This window comes from Mesoplodon densirostris, chromosome 5 (assembly GCF_025265405.1).
Source record: "Mesoplodon densirostris isolate mMesDen1 chromosome 5, mMesDen1 primary haplotype, whole genome shotgun sequence".
Lineage (NCBI taxonomy): Eukaryota > Metazoa > Chordata > Mammalia > Artiodactyla > Ziphiidae > Mesoplodon > Mesoplodon densirostris.
The window spans coordinates 7790462-7804343 of record NC_082665.1 but is presented as its reverse complement, the minus strand read 5'-3'; the positions used below and the strand labels follow the sequence as shown (position 1 = coordinate 7804343).

At 43.1% G+C, this 13882-nt stretch overlaps 1 protein-coding gene across 1 annotated transcript in view; it reads right to left on the bottom strand.

The window, feature by feature from the left end:
• Positions 1 to 13882, bottom strand: part of KCNJ6 (potassium inwardly rectifying channel subfamily J member 6) — a 129018-nt gene that overhangs the window by 75604 nt on the left and 39532 nt on the right. The gene's annotated exons all lie outside the window — the stretch shown is intronic.

Here is a 13882-nt window from a genome sequence, read left to right as displayed (position 1 = left end):
TTTAGATAATTTCCCAGCAGATGGCAGTAGAGTTGAGGAGGGATGGCTTTTCTTCATTTGCACAAAGGAGCCCTGTGGGCTTGGGGAAATGGTTGGGAGAGAGAAGACGGCAGTGCCCAAGGGAGGGGAGAGCATAAATGACAACCACGTTTCTGACCTGGGCAACCAAAGACTAGAGGTTCCATTCATCAAGGGGTGGAATACAGGAGAGGGAGCAGGTCTGAGTTGAGGACAAGTTGTAGTTAAGGGACCTGAGAGCCACTTAGATGGAGACATCCAGGACCAGTTAGCTGTCTGGGTCTGTAGTTCAGGAGGCAGGGGTGGGGCTGTACCTGTGGGAACAACCTGCACACCTAGAGGAGTTGATGCCAAGAGGCAGGGATGGGTTGCTTTGGGAGGATGTGCAGAAGGGAGAGATCAGGGCCCAGGATAGTGCCCTGGGGAGCCGCTGAGATTTTCAACGGTGGGTAGTGGAAGGGAGCCTTGAAGGAGGGGTGCTTGGAGTTAGTTTCCAGAGTGTTTCTTAATGTCAGGAGGGAGATGCTGCAGGTGGATCAAGGCCAGGTTGGTTTGGGGGGAGGGGGGCAATTTAAAATGACTCTAGACTTTCTCTGGTGCTTAAGGGACAAATCTGGTTTGTGACCCTATAGGATGTTTCATGCATTCATCCCTGCATTCATTTATTTTGCACCCACATATTTATGCAGTGCCCTACTATGGTCCAGGAACTGTTCCTGGTACTGGGATAACTCCCAGTATACTATGGCAAAGAGCAGGACAAGGCACTATTCTCAAGGAGCTTGCATTCTAATTGTTGACACACAAGTCCACAGGATACCATCAGCTGGTGACAAGTTCTGCACAGAGTGACAGAGGCACAGTGATAGGAGCCGGTTTCTATCTGGTGGGCAGAGGAGACCTCCCTGCACAAGAGCTCTGTGCTCAGAACGGAGAGCCCACGTGGCTGCAGAGTGGTGTGTTGGGTGGGAAAGTGGCTGGAGGTGAAAGCATGCTGGAGCCAGGCCAGAGGGGCCTTGTAGGCCGTGGCAGGGAATCTGGATTTTCCAAGGGCAGCCAGAATCCATGGGAGGGTTTTAAGCATGGGAATGACTTGCTCTGGTTTACATTTTTATTAACATCACTCTGGCTGCTGTGTGCAAAATGTATTTGTGTAGGGTGGACAAAGTTAAACAGGGAGACCCAGTTGAATGCCATGGGCTCCATATTATGACAATCTGTGACAGTAGCCATAGAGATAGACATATTTTGGAAGTCACATCTATAGGACTTCTGGACGGTAAGGGCAAGAGATGAATCAAGGATGCTCCCGAAGTTTCTGATGTAAGTCATTACATGGTCGATGATGATATTTATGAACATGGGGAAGATGGAGAGGGAAGCAGATTCTAGGGGATACTAGGATATCTAGTTTCTGCTTTGGTCACATTAGTTGTACAAGCATCTAAATAAGGATGCCAAGTAGGCAGCTGGATCTTTGAATTCAGAGCTCAGGGGAGAGGTTAGGACCAGAGATAGAGATTTGATGTCACATACAAAAAAGATGGTAATTAAAGCCAAGGTCCTGGCTGAAATAACAGAAAAGGATAATTAATGGAGGCTAGGACTCTGGATGGAATGGGCCCTGAGATTTTTGGGAAAAGGAGAAAGAGCTTGAAGATGAGGATGAAAAGGAGCTTTCACTGAAGAAGGAGGGAAAGCAGAAGTAGTGGTGAACGCTGGGGAAGAAAACCTGGAGAAGGAGGAAGTGGTCAGTGTGTTGATGCGAAGAGGCCAAGTAAGACAGGAATAGAGGGGTGGCCTCTGGAGCTAGCAGGATGGATGTTGTTGGTGTGTGTCAGTGGTGTGCTAGGAATGGTAGCTCATTTGGAAAGGGAAGTAAAACAGTGGGGATGGAGATGCAGACAATTCTTCCTAGAAGTAATGTGGGAAAGAGCGTTGAGAAATGGGACAGTACTGGAAAAGGACATGGTACCAGGAGAAGTTTAGTTTTGTTTTTGTTTGTTCTCAAAAATGATAGATATTAGGAAATCTTTTTATGTTGTTGGAAATAAACTATTAAGAAAAAAATTGATGATGGGGGAAAGAAGATGGTGTGGTCTAAAAGTCTTTGAGAGGGCTGAAGGGATGCGGTCCAGGTTGGGCCTCGGGTTGGACAGGGCTCCAGACAGTGGTGAAAGGCCCAGGTGGTGGAGGCGGGGGTGTGGTGGTGAGATAGGGACCAGTGGAAAGACCAGTGTTCCAGTCTGATTGCTTCTATTTTCTCAACAAAGTGTGAAGCCAGGTTGTTATCTAAGAGGGAGTGATGTTGTAGGATTGAAGAGAGAGGAGGATGTGGAGCTCATGATTTTGGTGGATGGGAAAATAAAGAGACTAAGCATTTAAATGTAAACGCAGGGCTTCCCTGGTGGCGTGGTGGTTGAGAGTCCGCCTGCCGATGCAGGGGACGTGGGTTCGTGCCCCGGTTCGGGAAGATCTCACATGCCACGGAGCGGCTGGGCCCGTGAGCCATGGCCGCTGAGCCTGCGCATCTGGAGCCTGTGCTCCGCAACGGGAGAGGCCACAACAGTGAGAGGCTGGCGTACCTCAAAAAAAAAAAAAAAAAAAAAAGTAAATGCATATGCCTCGGGTCCATCTGTGGATTTTGTTTCATCATAAGAAGACACCCCAGACTTTCCTGGTGGCACAGTGGTTAAGAATCCGTCTGCCAATGCAGGGGACACAGGTTCGAGCCCTGGTCTGGGAAGATCCCACATGTCACAGAGCAGCTAAGCCCGCGAGCCACAACTACTTAGCCTGCGCTCTAGAGCCCATGAGCCACAACTACTGAGCCCGTGCGCCTACAGCCCATACTCCAAAACAAGAGAAGCCACCACAATGAGAAGTCCGTGCACTGCAATGAAAAGTAGCCCCCGCTTGCCACAACTAAAGGAAGCCCGCACGCAGCAACGAAGACCCAACGCAGCCAGAAATAAATAAATAAATGAATTTAATTAAAAAAAAAAAAAAGAAGAAACCCCAGGGTGGGGCCTGTGAGAAACACTGAAGGCCACGGCACATTTTTGCTTAACGTCTTCTCCGTCTCCTGTCTACTAGGCCATCTCCTTCCCAGGTTACAGATGCTCCTCGTTCATGAGTTGCCCCCTTCCACCTGGGTGAACATGTATTGGAGTGAACTCAAGGAAAGAAATGCCACTGTGTCATTCCACCCTTCAACGTGGCGATAGAGGACACTTTGCTTTGCTGACACGGGAGCTCCAAGTGCACCCAGCTAGTCTCTTTGATGTCAGGAGTGAGCATTTCTGGTCACAGGTGAGGCTTTTGCTAAGTCATCCACCAAACACAGGGTGTGACTCTGTGCCAGGTCCCCACAGCAGCAGAGGCTTTGAGGTGGTACTGGAAACATCCTTGCCCTTCCTAGCTCTTGGCCTGGTTTGCTGATGGCCAGTCAAGCTGCCAGCCTCCTTCCAGGTAGCCGTGACCCATCTGTTTTTAGCTTAATGAATGTGGCTTCTTTCTTCCCCCAGCCTTGGGGGCTGACACAGGGTCTGCAGGCGAGGCTGGACATGCTGAGGTCCCTGTGGGTGAACATAAAGGACTCATGCTGTAAAGCCCCAGGGAGGTGTTTGGAAATCTTTCTTGCCCCATGTTGGACCTTGTGGATTATTAAGCATTTCTGTAAGAATCGTAGACGTTTTTGTTTTGCAGCATCATTTTTGTTCTCCTTAGGTTTTACACTTTTTCCAACTTTGGGGAGAGAGACAACATATACAACCAAGTATCTAAAGCAAATACTTTATTACTAATACTGTGTTACTACTTTAGCTCTCTGAGTTGTATTAAAGATACTTCATTGAGGGCCAATGTGAATGTAGCATTAGTTCCTTTCAGGCTCAACATTCAGTCTTGTCTCCTTGGAGGTCCCTGCTGTATGTTCTTCTCTAATATCATTACCCACCAACCTCTCCTTTATCCATCAGCTTTCACAGATTTCTATTAATATTCACCCTATAGAAACTATGCTTGAGAAAATGTAAAAGAAAATGTATTTACTTCTCAAATGTTTAATTAAAATCTTCTAAGGGTGGCCTCAGTGACAAGAGAAAAATTATCATCATCTTCCTCAAACCCCCAAAAGGGTCTTATTGGATGTTTTGCAGTGAAATGGAAACCCCAACAGGGTTTACTTAGGCTGGTCAAAGTCTAAATCGTTTTATTATTGTGCTTTCTGGCAGAAAGCTCAGCATCAAGATTGATTCTTCCCTTTCAATGTTAAACTTTCTTTTTTTCTCCCCTAAGGGTTTTTGCGCTGGCTGCTTGGTTGCACTTTGGGTTATATTTGGCATGGCACCAGGCTGTTTTAGATGGGGTTGGCCTGGTGTCAAGTGGCATGGTTGCCTGATAACGTTGAATTGGGCAGAATCTGAGAGTATGAACAAGTAGGTGCCCTTTCAAGAGACTCAGTGCCAACGGTTATGAAACTGCAGATTGCCCGTACCCGCCTCCTGCGGTCTGGTGAGGGGAGCCCGATGGGGAAGCCAAGGCCAGTAATCAAAAGGGAATATATCACTGAGCGATAACCGTCCACACACTAATGACCTTTAATCAATAACCACTACCTTCAGTGTGCTGTTGTGTACTGTGCCTTCCCTGGAGACGCACAAGGGAGACAGACTGGGAAGGTGGGAAGCCCTGAGATGGAGTCCTGCCTTACTACTTCACCAGTTGGGTGACCTCGGGCAAGTTACTCTCCCCAACTCCCTACTCCAGAATCAACCTCCTCATTTGTTAAATGGGGATGGTACCTACCTTTCAGAATTGCTTTGAGGATTGAAAAGAATGTATGGAAAGCATCTAATAAAGTAATTGGCATTCAATAGGCACCTAATGAATGATGGATGAGAATAGTATGATTTACAGAATCATAGATTCACTCTCTAAATTTATTGAGCACATACTATGGTCCCAGGATGAATGACTTGCCTGTATTATCTCACGGAATCTCCTTATAAATAGAAGTATCATTCCCATTTTTCAGAATGGAAAAAGGTTTGGTGAAGTTAAGGAAACGGATGCACCCAATCCCATGGACAGTTGGGAGTGGAGGCAGAATTTGAATTCAGCCTGTCTGACCTCAGAGTCTTAAGCAGTGAAGAGAGAGTTTAAAGGAGGGAGGAGAAGTTTTGTAAAGTAGCTAGCCAAAAATTCATTTCATGGCAAGTCTGGGGCCATGAGCAGTATACAACAGCCAACCCGTCAAAATGTTTGCATGAAATTTTGTATCAGGCCAAAGAGGTTAGCTAATATTGTGGTAACACACAACCCAAATTTCAGTGGCTTAACCCAACCCTAAGGTTATTTCTCAGTCAGTCATGCTACAAGTCCCAAGTGAGCTGGCAAGGGTCTTCTCTTCAAAGCCAGTCAAGGGTCCAGAATGACAGAAACTTCACTGTGACATGTGCTTCCATGAGAACTATAGAAGTAGGAAGGGAATTATCATATGTAGCTTGTAAGGTTTCCAGCAGTGTGATACACATGACATATGCATATACTGTTGGGACAAATGTAAGTCACATGGCCGTGTCCAACAGAAACAGGGAAATGTGATCCTGACGTGTTTAGAAGGACGAAAGCTGGACATATTTCACAAACAACACTAATGACTACCGCACATTTTAAGCCCTAACTTGCAAAAAGTTTTTAACTCGGTCTAGGGGTTTTCAAAACCACTTGGGTACCTGTGGTAGATTGTATTATTTTGTTCTGAATTATTTATTCCAAGTCCCTGTGGGAGAATTACATTTCCCCATTCCATGGACATCAGGCACTGCCATATGACTTGCTATGACTAATAAATGGCAAGCAGAAGCGAGGCGTTTTGTCATTTCTTTTTTATCCCTGCCATGAGAATGGCAAGTCCTAAGTAGGGCTGCTCCTTTCGTCTGTATCTTGGAGTCAACAGGATGTGAACAGAGTTGCAACTGACATGTAATAGGAATGAGAAATAAACCTTTGTGCTCTAAGCCCTTGGAGGTATTTGTTACTGCAGCATGACTGAGCCAAGCCAGACTGTGCAGTATCTTTGATCTTTCTCAGTAAATACAGAACAATGGAGGTGGCCATATAGAAATGCACATTTCCTGTCCACTTTGTTGAAGTATATCTATACTTTAAAGCAGAAGTATCTCTAAGGACTTATTATGTAAATAAATATTATTCAGTTGAATTAACAGCACAAAAATACATTCTCCAAACTGGGGCATCAGCTGACACCATAGCATTCTTATAAAAACCTAGGAGGAGGATTGGGAACATAGAAATCCTGTTTTCAAATGCAGACTCTTGGTCCTTTCCTCCCTGAGCTGCTGCCTTAGAAGGCTTGAGAATAATCTATATTCATGTCCCCTTTGGGCAGAAATTATAACGATGAGATGTTACTATCTATAGGCATGCAAAGTCTATTCTGAGTCCATTCTATCCTCATGAATTCAGAGCGCATCATTCGTGGTAGGTAACTGGGACAGAGGTCGGGCTGGCATTTACTCTCACGTTGTGAGTATGCATGTCTTGCACCGGCTATCGCAGGTTGACATTTGCCATTTTGACTATTCAGAGTGCCTTCTGAGGAGGGTCAGTTGTCATCGTGTGGAGACGCCAGCTGCACAGTCCCTGGAAACAGTGGACCCAGTCCCTGGGACTGACCCTCCCAAATGCCTGGCTTCCCTCCTCTCTACTGTCTTTCCCCTGTGCAGTCTATGGGGGAAGGAATGATCTGATCTAACAGAATCTGTGAAGCTGAAAGGTCATCAACGATGTAGGTACCGTTGTTGTTCCCACTTTAGAGAGGCAAAACTGAGGCCTTAGAGAAGTTAAGCAAGACAGTGAATACAGCAACTGTGGTTTGAACCCAGGATTGCCTGACAGTATAAATGATACAAAGACATACAGATAAGCTGAGCTATGGCCAAGAGAGATTACTTTTAAAGAAGAGGAGTACTAAATAATGAATAGAACAAACAAACTCCCTTACAAAGTGAGTTGGTGTGAGTTGGTGTAAAACACAGGAGCAAGGGCATGCTTAACTGGGGAAGAAGCTCCTCTGGCTTCTGTCTGTTTAGCTATTTAGCAGAGGTGTGTGTGTGTGTGTGTGTGTATGTGTGTGTTTGCATGTGTGTGTGTGTGTTTGCATGTGTGAATAAGTTATATGGTTTTCCCCAGTGATCCTCTTCTGGTCATTAGAAATTGTCAGGTAGAACTGCTTCACTGGCATCATGCTGTCAGCACTCATATTACTGAATGCCCTGGGAAATAATAAAGCTCGATTTATTTAAGGATGCACTAACTAGAGGCTTCCCACTCTTTGATACTCATCTCTTAATTTGAACGGTGCAGTTTCTTTCCAACATGAGTACTGACTTCAGAGTTTGAGTCAGAGCTAACTTTTAGATGCTAGTCTATTTTTTCCCTTGGGTTTGAACTTTAAATTGTATATATTGTGCGGCCATTCCTGACTTCTAATGAACATCTATTTTATGAGCTCCTCACGGCCCATTTGGAGAAGGAAGAACAATGGATTTCCTGCTATTATGTTTTAATAATGAAAAGTTTTATAATTATCCAGTATTTTTGTCTTTTCAACCACAATAGTGTATGGTGACCTCAGTACACTGCTATCTAAGTTATGAGATCCTAAGCGCCTTCTAAATTATGAGAAATGTTTAACAGAGGTATAATGTTTAACAGAGGTATAACGTTTAACAGAGTTACAGTATCTTTCTTCTAGAGGGGTGGTGGAAAAGTTTAAAATTCTACGTGTGCTCTACTGTGTCCAACCTCAGATTGTTAGGACCAGAACAGTGTCCCCAAGCTGCTTAGAATCACAAAAAGTTTACCCTATTTAGGGAGCAGGTATTATCAGTTTTTATCCAGTCACTGACACTACCTAGGTATATTGTATTGAGGTACGCATTTGGGAGGAAGCCCTGAATAAATCACCTGAACCTAATGCTCGAAGAAAAAAGGATGGTTGGATTTCTTGATGTTGATGAGTGGTAGATTTCCATCCAGGAAAAATAAATTCACATGTCTTTGAATTTTTAAATTGTGCCTTATAGAGATTTACCACAAGATTTTCACCCAAGATCTTAGCATTCCAAATCTTATCAATTAACTCTTTTCCTAGGCTAGGTAGTTGGGGTTACAACTCTTCTTTTTTTTTCTTCTGTGTTTACCATTTTTATGGTAATTTTTCAAACTAGAAAATAGAAAGCAAATTAAAAACAAAAGTCTTCCCCAAGCAAAAGGTGTTCTTATTTGCATCATTATTTGAGTTCCTATTTTGTAAATATTGTAATCACTGTGAAATAACAGCATTTTTATATGAGCAGTCACAGTACTGGATATTTCAACTCTAGATGAAAGTTTGAAGTTTACATATTTATATTTAATAAAGTTTGACTGTTAATATCCACTGTATGTAGAAGCTTAGAAACTTCGTGTTTAGCACTTAAACATTTTGCTCATAATTAACAAGTATGAAAATATTCCATGTGTTAACAAGTATACATATCAATCTAGAATAATATAAAGCATGAGGAAATTATGTAACAGATATACTAAAACCCTTAAGTTTTTTAAAAGAACATACTAATTTTCAAAAATTAAAATACTTTATAAATGCTTTTATACTGCTTATAATCTATAATGGTTATTTTTTTTTTGGTACATCTTTATTGGAGTATAATTGCTTTACAATGGTGTGTTAGTGTCTGCTTTATAACAAAGTGAATCAGTTATACGTATACATATGCTCCCACATCTCTGGGGTTACAACTCTTAAAAGAAAAATGGTAAATCTGGAGACAATGACTTGCCAGTGGAGGGAATGGCAGCTACTTATCTAAAGGAGAAAATAAGATTTGAAAAATACAACGTCTATGAAATATCATTAGTAGAAACAGTTTAAAAGTACTGTAATGCTAACCCTCAACCATCTTAGCTGAGAAATGCCACCTTTTCAAACTCTGTGATCTCATATTCTCCTCTGTTATAGTGAAGTGGCATTTTAACTATGGCAAAGAAAAGTGCTTCTTGGAAATCAGATTTGACAGAACATTATATTCTTCCAGGAGTATTTTTGTAGACGGTGCTTATTTAATTTTGATTTCAGAACAGCTTTGTGGCACATCTCATTTTAATATATGCTTGTTAAAAATTCATGTGAATGTAATAAAGAATTTTAAAATGAACTGATAACATTGGAGACCGAAAGAGAAGCCTTAAAGAAAAAGAGCTAATGATGGGAGAAAAGAGAGCCTGTCTGCATGTTAAATACCAGTTGTCTTTTTGGGTGCATGCTCTACAGAATCTTCATGAACCAACAGCCTTCCTGATGCAAAGAGCACTGAACTTGGAGGCTGGACATCATCAGTGGTTTAGGGTTTCAAGTTCTTGCTCTGCCCGTAACTATCACACCTTAGCCAGCTCGCTAGTCTTGCTGGGCCTCCATTTCCTCACCTGTAAAGTAATTAAGAGTAGGGCGAAGACGCAACTCAAAAATCCTGTGATCTGTGATGTGATTTATGTGACTAAGCTCTCCTCATGTGAATAAAGAACTGAGCTTTCCTGTGGGGAAGGGTGGTTTGCCCTCACCTACTTCCGGTTTGCTTGCCTACTTCTGATGTACACTCCCCCTCCTCCTTGGTAACCCATAGATACTGACTTCTGGACAGTCAACCCTGCTTCCTCATCTACAAAACGTTATCTAGTATATCTTCACTAAGCTGGCTTCCTCCCGCCCTCCACTTTCCCCAGCTTTCTATGTAGTATATAAATATTTCAGAAATTCTCCTCTTTGAGAAAAACTTGAAAGAAAAAAACCCCACAGGGATGAAAGGGAAGCTCATAGACTAAGGCTTGGAAGAGATCTCAGCCAATAACAGTGCATTAACCTGATCTGGATTCAAGCAGCAGATTTTAAAAAAAAATTAAAAAGACATTTATGAGACAAATGGAAGTCGGAGCATTTAGTAGATATTGGATCTTAAGAAATGATCATTAATTGTTTTAGGTGTCATAACAGTGTTATAGTTATGTTTTTTAAATTAATTAATTTAATTTAATTTATTTTTGGCAGCATTGGGTCTTCGTTGCTGCACACGGGCTTTCTCTAGTTGCAGGAGGTGGGGCTACTCTTTGTTGCAGTGTGCAGCCTTCTCCTTGCAGTGGCTTCTCTTGTTGTGGAGCATGGGCTCTAGGCACATGAGCTTCAGCAGTTGTGGCACATGGGCTCAGTAGTTGTGGCTCATGGGCTAGAGCACAGGCTCAGTGGTTGTGGCGCACGGGCTTAGTTGCTCCGCAGCATGTGGGATCTTCCGGGACCAGGGCTCTAACCCGTGTCCCCTGCATTGGCAGGCGGATTCTTAACCACTGCGCCACCAGGGAAGCCCTACAGTTATGTTTTTAAAAGAGGCCTTATCTTTTAGAGACATATGGATATATTTGCAGATAAAATATGACGCTGGAGGAGCAGTTAGTGAGTGGGTGACACAGATGAAACAAGTTTGGCCATGAATTGACAATTATAGAAACTGAATGATGGGTACATGAGAGTTGATTATACGATTTGGTCTACTTTTGTATAAGTTTTATAGTTTCCATAATAAAAAATGCAAAAAAAAAAGCTTAAAACAGATAATCAGCAAGGACCTACTGTATAACACAGGAAACTCTACTCAGTATTCTATAATAAACTATATGGAAAAAGATTCTGAAAAAGAAGAGGTATATGTATATGTATAACTGAATCACTTTGCCATACACCTGAAACTAACATAACATTGTGAATTGACTATACTCTGATATAAAATAAAAATTAAAAAAAAAAGCTTAATGGGATTCATTCTAAGGAGACATATTTGCTGAGGTGTTGGAAAGGGCTGCCTGTCATAGTTGCATAATCGTTGGGGGTAAATATGGAAGTTCATCAATCAGAAAGCCTATAGTGAGGAGATGGCTGGCACCGGGCCCAGCTCTGTGTGGCTGTCATCTAGCCTCTATGCCAATTTGCCCTCTATAAATAACAGTCTATATGAATGCTTTACTATTTAAGGCACACTTGCCACAGCTGCTCGGCATGTTTGTTTACGTAGCTATGAACCCTTCTGTAAACATCACTATCTCCAAATTGCCCCTATGTCAGGAACATAAAGGACCCCCTTTAAAAATATATTTGTGGGATGAGACACGGCCAGTTCCCAGATGTCTGGGTGGCTGGTGTCAGAATTTTCCAGGGTTTGATTCATTTTCAAAAATAGAACCACATGACTGGAAGGTTCTTGAGAGGTGACACATCCCCCTGACTTGGGGCAGGACCAGACCGAAACCATCCACCAAGAATGTGGGTCTGTCTTTTGTGGGTGTGAGTCTGTCTTTTATGAGGCCAGAGAACTCACTGAGTGAAAGACTGGGGCCAGGACCTGCAGAACATCAAAGGGCGGCAAGACTCACCTCTGACCTTCAAGGAGCTCACTTCCATTTTCTAAAGACGAGCCTGACCCTGAGTGATGTGATAAAGCAGGCTTGGGGCAGCACAATTGGGGTCGGCATATAATGTGTCAACCAGCTGGCCTGTGCTGGGCCTGAGCACCCAGGGGACTAAAGGACCTGCCGGGTCAGCCTACTGCGTGGTAGCTCGGATCCCCAGAAACTACCACGTCGGGGTCTTTGTGTGCCCACAACGTGCAAGACAGAAAGAGGGAGGGCATTGCATCGAGGGTGCAGTGGTGGCGATGGTGAGGCTTGTCCTTGAAAGAGGCAACCTGAGGTCACTGAGAGTAGTTTCAGGGCAACTAAGACATATTTGAAAGAAAGCATGAGTCAAGCAGAGGCCCCTTTGTGTCAGCTTGCTGTTTTCATGGCTCCTGGTTTCCCATCTAGCCTTCCAATAAATAATTAGATTCTTGTGAATCTGTTTTCCTCAGGGTGCATTTGGTCCACATCTATTTTTTTTTCCTGTGGCTTTGATTCATTGAAGCATTCCCCCCACCCCAAGGGCCTACTTAATACCCATAAATCCCAACTGTGCTTTCACAAAGAAAAAAGTGTGCCTTGTAAGATTAAGAGATGTTCTGGAAAGACTGAACTGTACGAATCCTATCAGGAAAGGATCAAGATGTGTCCAGCTTCCAGACAAACCCAGAACTTTCTAGAACACTCCTTCCTCCACTTTCCAGAAATTAGAAAATTATTATTATCACTTTTAGAAAGTTAATAGTGGTCGCCTTTGATTCTTGTTTTGCTGGCAAATACCCAGTTTTCTCTATGAAAGCAGTAGAAAGGCCACCGAATGCTCAGAGGTATCACTATTAACCACCAACAAAAGGATATTCCCCTATTTGGAAAGGCTCAGTCATTAAAAACTATCTTCAGAAAGACAGGGTCTGCCCCAGGGAGAATTCCGACTCAGAGACATCACAAAGGTAAGTTGCTTATTCCGGACTGACTTATTTTTAGAGCTTGGGTTTTGATTTGAGGGAACACAGCTCCTGCAATTTGAAGCTCAGATTAACACCAGTGAACAGAGGGTACGTCTCCACTGGCTGTTGCTTCTTGAGCTCAGAGACGGAAGGAGAATAAGGCTTGTCCACTCCCCTCCCTTCTGTCCTATTCGGAGAGTTTAGAGCGAGAAATCTAATATTAAAAGCGCATCGTAAGTGGTCAGTTTATGCTGCCAGAGACTGTATCTCAGTGGCTACCACTAGGGGGACCCAGAGTCCAGGTGCTTGGCCGAGGAGGGAGTAGTTTCTGGTCTGTGGGAAAATGACGGAGCTCCCTTATTGAGTTGGGTTTCTCCCCGCCCTCCTCCCCCCTCCCCCCACACAACTGTTGGCTCACGAGGGCACCCCAAAGTCAGGCTCAGGGTACAGATAGCCCAGTGCACATGTGCAGAACTTATTTATAATTTCACAATGATTATTTTTGTTTTAGACGTTCCTTTTGCCTTATGCAAAGGATCACACTTCATGCAAAGCCTTTTACTCATATTTTCATTGTTTGCTGCATTTTAAAAAACTATTGCAAAAGTTTTTACCACTATAAGAGAAATTTGTTAGAGGTAATGACTTTGCCTGTTGGGTCCAGGGAGGCTGGGACATGGGGGCAATGACTTTCATTTGACGGATGACTGAGGTCAGGTTACGGGTGGATGAAGAGTCTGGGGTCTGGCTGGTGGCCGTGCATTTTCAGATTGTGTAAACCTACCTTGAGCCTCAAGTTGAAGACCTCAAAGCACAGAAGGGCAGATTGTATAACTAAAGAGGATCCCAAGACTAATGACTCAGAAGAATAGCACAGCAAAGCTTGAATTAGTGTTCTTGTTTATACTTTTCCTACGGGGCACTATTGTTAGCTTAAGGCAGAGTTTATGGCTCTATTTCATAGAAAGTTACAGATAAATACAGGCAGAACCTCCTTTGCTCCTGGGATGTGTAACACGTATGGAAAGATATGAGAGAAGACTTCAATAAAAAAGACCATTTCTCTATTTTTAGAACAGATCATCTTTGTTAAAATACACCAGTAGTTAGCTTTTCAGTGCAGATGAGTCAATAGGATTATGATGAGTGGATCTCAATTTTTTTTCTTTCCTGTTAGAGTTATTTACTGGGTCTGCATTATTATATCTACAGGGGATTTGGCAGTTAGAGTATAGAGAAAAGATACCAAGTGCTCACTTGATATAAAAGAAAAAGCAAGGCTATGGTTCTTGCAAATGGCTCCCAAAGAAGGGGCAAACATGTATTTTTATTAAAGCAATTTGTCAGGCTTCATTTGAAAGGCTTAACTTCTTCCTCCTGGCTTGGCA